This window comes from Lolium rigidum, chromosome 3 (assembly GCF_022539505.1).
Source record: "Lolium rigidum isolate FL_2022 chromosome 3, APGP_CSIRO_Lrig_0.1, whole genome shotgun sequence".
Taxonomy (NCBI): domain Eukaryota; kingdom Viridiplantae; phylum Streptophyta; class Magnoliopsida; order Poales; family Poaceae; genus Lolium; species Lolium rigidum.
The window spans coordinates 181822441-181827429 of record NC_061510.1 but is presented as its reverse complement, the minus strand read 5'-3'; positions in this window follow the sequence as shown (position 1 = coordinate 181827429).

Here is a 4989-nt window from a genome sequence, read left to right as displayed (position 1 = left end):
CACCGCTCAAGGGAACGCTGGACTATATTGTAGCCGAGATGATTCCAATTTCTTTTTAGAAATAATTTCCCTTGCTTCCCACCCTTGCTTGACTTTATATCATCTAAGCACACAAAGAAATAATTCTAATTCAGCTAAACGAAAATTAAAAGGATAAAGAAAATACTTGATCATGTGCGTTTCTCAAATATCTCATAATGTGATGTAAATACATACAGCTATAAGCAACTATGCTAGGTCACTCAACTAACACTGAAAAGAAAGAATCAGGGCGCACCTTTTTTACGATTAGGTACATGCAGAACAACACTTGAGGTCAACCACTGCCACCTGAACAATAGAAGCCTGACATTTCTTTCCACCACAGAAGCTTATTCCCTTTCCTCACTTCCGTGCCAAAAGCGGCAAGCTGAGGTTGTTGTCCACGGCAGATGTTTCAGCAAGCCCATCGAGAATTTTGTGGCTGCCAGTCGCCTTTGTCTGTCAGTCAAGTTGATCAGCGCCTGCTCCAACACGACAAGAGAGGCTCTGCCTAATCCCGAGCGCCTCGATGAATTCCACCGGCATCATGTGGCACGTCAATGGCGAGAGCGCCACCACCCCCAGGCCTTTGTACACTGTGCATCGGAGTCGGCCTGTAACCTGATGCAGCCGAGCGCCTCCGCCTCCGGCGCGGCGTGGACCCAAATCTGTGAGACGCATCCCCGGACGATGTTCTCGTCTGGGTCTTGAGCGCTAGGTCCACGACCGGCAGCCGGGCGTCGCAAAGTCCGTACACGCTGGCCATCATCGTACTGATGTCCTGCATCACCATCGGCGCATAATCCTCAATGGAAACCCTAGTCGCGATCTCGATGGATCTCTCGGTGGTGGCTGCTATGTTTATCGGCCCAGGAAAAACCTCTTTTATATGGTGTACCTAGGTATGCACGCGTAGATTAGGACACGATCTATGCTGCCGTATGAGTTTGATCGGGATTCAGCTTATGGTAGACATCCATATATGCCATACGCACGACGTGCTGATTCGTTTTGTCGTACGACGGAAACGATGGACGAACCAAAAATCGAACGGACCAAACCACGGAAACACTTCTCCCTTTATTATTAGGTACTAGTTGAAAGCCCGTGCGTTGCCACGGCCTTCTATTAAAAGTTTACCCATCACACATGTAACAAACTAAACTATATGATGTCGCATGCGAGCTTTCTGTACCCTTTCAACACATCTCCTCCGAGCATTTGGCTGTGCATTCTATCGGCAACAACATGACATGCACAAGTGAACACACACCAATATAAATTTGAAACTCATATTCAACGTGCATAGAAAAAGTGTATGTTACGTGATCTTATGAGTTCCGTCCCATCTTGATTGATATTTACACTAAAAAAGAGCACATCTATTGGATAAACTTAAAAAAATGTGAGGAAGAAATGGAGAGAAAAAATAATCATGAGGAAGATTAGCATATAGCAAGTGCAATACTAATTTATAAAATGATGACTATATAATTCTTGTAGATAGATAATTCTCAGACAATTTTCAATATGATTTTAAATAGGACTATAACACTATGGCAGTTAATTATATAATTCATTGATTCATGTGATCAGATAAAAATGGGAACATTAGTTGCATGTAGGAGAAATTCTCCCAAGGAGAAACCACACAAGGAAAAACACCATGTTTTGCATGTTAAGTTTGGTAGAATGTCAAGTGAAATTCTGCCAAGGAAAACACACACAAGGGTAAACAAATTCATGAACTAAAACGTATTGCTGATTCTTATGCTCCAATCATATGTAGGAGACATGATAAGACATCCATACATTATGACTAAAGAATATTGCTGATTCTGAATACCGAGCTTACAACAGATATATGATCAGCTTGCAAGAGATAGATGATCATCTGTCATTTTGACACAACACTTACCACTACCATTATAACTTCTCCAGCGTGTATTGTCACACCGTTGAGCGCTCATTCTCCTCGGTTGGGCTCATATGAAATGGTTGTTAACTGTCCCATCATCGTCTTCTCTTCTTAATGGTGGATAGTAGTAGCTGCAAAAAAAAACGGTTTATGTTAGCAAAGGCACCTAAACATTCACCATCTGGTGAGAGCTAAGAAGCGAGCTCATGACTTGGTTTAAGGGCATCACTTACCAGCGCAGCTAGCATACTCCATCCGCATACGCGGTATTTCACCCATGAAGTCGGTCATCATCAAAGCATGAAATGTCTGTTTCATGGATCGGGAATCCGGGTTGTAGGGATGCCCAAGAGTCGCAATGAAGGCCATGGTTTCAGTGTATCGGTTAGCACTCGACCTACACGTGTCTGACGACGCTAAGAAGTATATCATTCCGACGCACTCACTTCAAACCTTTGGCTGCATGACAAATGGAAACATGTCACAAAAATGTCAGGATGGACACATGTAATAAATCTCGTGCTTTTTGCTGGACAACTAATGTTGCATGTTTGCATCACTCAAACAATGCATCTATTTTCACTAATTTATTTGTGCCATACTAACGGACATATGCTGGACAAAAAATAGGTTTTTCCTAAACAGGAAAACACTATTTAGAATTCTCAAATCCATTGTAGTTGACATAACAACAAGATACCATGACAGCAGCAAAATAATTAAACATGCAGATATCTACACCCATCTTTCAGTCTGTTTTATGAAATCATAACTATTGGCATATAAGCAAGTTCTTAGTTTATTGTTGATAAAAAGTTGCCATCATGCTTAAATTCCACTCATATCCATGTTTTTTTTATCTCCTGAACTTTGAAAAGAAAGGAGACTGATCCTATGGCCTTTATGATTAAGTTACCCTGTAAACCAAATTTCGCCAAGGTGCTTCTGACTACACACTGTGCTAACCAAGGAGCATAAACAAAGGTTAGCGAGTGTATTGGTATTGCTATACTTTACAGGATAATCACTCACTAAGCAACATGTATTAACCCATTAAATTTACATTCACACACGCTTAGAGGTAATATTTTAGGTTATCAAGGGAACTGATGCTAAAGTAAGTAGGGGTTAGCAAAGGTTTGCCGTATCATAATCTTACAATTTAGGAGGGAGGTACTACAGGAAGTGCACTATTAGATGTTCATTTAGGATCAAGTTGTAGTTACAAGTAAACTTGCCATATGTTTATAGAAAATATTTTTTATGAAGTAGATCCAAGCTAGACTTCTAACAAACACGAACAAATAGAGTTATCTTTTTTCCTAAAACCACATGTACTATGTCATCAAAGAAGAATGCTTTTTTCATGATCTAGTTTGCTCTCAATTTCCCACTATATCATGCACAGACATTTTAGAAGCTTGGATGATATTCACCAGAGATGAAAACTATGGCCTAACCGCAAAATAGAAAATATAGAATAGGTTGTGCATTGCCATGGAAAACCTTACCGCCCCCAGAAATGCATGAAAATTGGGCATTAGCACGATACAAAAAAGTGTGTAACACAAGCAAAGACCTTCATCTAAGAAGAAGTTCCAAAATATGTGGGACACAAATTACAAAAACTTTAGGCAGGGAGAGCATATGCAGGAGCAAGACTACCATGTTAAATGAGATAGTCAACATGTGCTGACCTGCAACTCTATTCTCCAGTAATGAGATTGGCTCTCTTTATTTACCAGGTGAGGACTGAGGATCCAGGTTCAAAGATCACTTGAAACAAATATGTTGCAGTATCAGCAAGACGGCAATAACATCATTTTAGTCATCTTATAGGTGTTACTAACATGGTTCAACTGAGAGATATATTTGTGGAAGTGCTAAGTTTCAAGGTTGAGACCATATATTCATTACTGTACAGATCATCCCTACTTGTTAGTTAAAGTTTTTCGTTTTTAGTTTTAGTCCACCATAGATACTTGTACTGAGCTAAACTCAACATAATATGTTTTGACCAATTTGATAGGCTTGTTGGATAGCCTAATATTCTGCATCTTGTGCTTTCAGGCGATCCAAAATATAGGCTTACTCGTAACAAAAAAAGCAGAATGACGAAGAAGCTAACTAATTCCATATATAGGCAAAATCTTAGGCCTGGCACCGCTAATAGCTTACACAGTAAAGATGAATAACTGGCAGAGCAGTTTAACCAATTAATGGTCCTGTTATATATAAAATTGGTCACGGGGTAGCTTAGGATATAACTGTTATATACAAATGGACGGTTGGTCATCTCTCTTAAGATATGGAAGTCTGAGGGTATCAACAAGTTTGCTCAGATAGATTAGCCACGCATATCATAAGCAACATGAATAGCGCAATTAGCTTTCTGCATAGCAAGATCACCAAGCTTGTTTTGAGCATCTTGGCACGTCACTCAAAGTGTGACCAGGCTGGGTGCAGAAAATGATGGAACAAATAGTTCATGGAATATACATGTTACAGGGAATTACTAAGACATGAAGGCACACATTTGAGAATAATAAGCCAAGGAAGAGTACACACAACACAGGTACAAGAAAATCGATCCTATCAAAGCGCAAAAAACACGGACTTCCATTCTCATGAACCACACACAAAGGCATAAGGGCAGAACCTTCCGGATGAGCTCTGCGGTGACTTTGCCGCTGGACAGGTCGACGGAGATGCAGGTGGTCTTGGCTCACCGCACCGAATTTTTCCAAGCCCGGTAGCTCCAAGTTCTGTCAACACAAAAAATCATAAGAAATTGATGAAGGCCAAATAGCAGAAAATTTTAGGGATCCACAGGCTCCGGCCAGAACACTCTCAATGGTTAATCCAAACCTCATGGTTCCTAAATATAGGTTTTCCAGAAAAATATTCCATACAACCACTAAGCTATAAAGTTTCAGTTAAAAAATTAACAAAGAATCACCAAATAAAGAGCGAACAACGAGGGATGAATTACTCAGATTACACTCAGCAGTATCTCATCCACCTCCTTTGCAAACTGGGATATAAAAGCA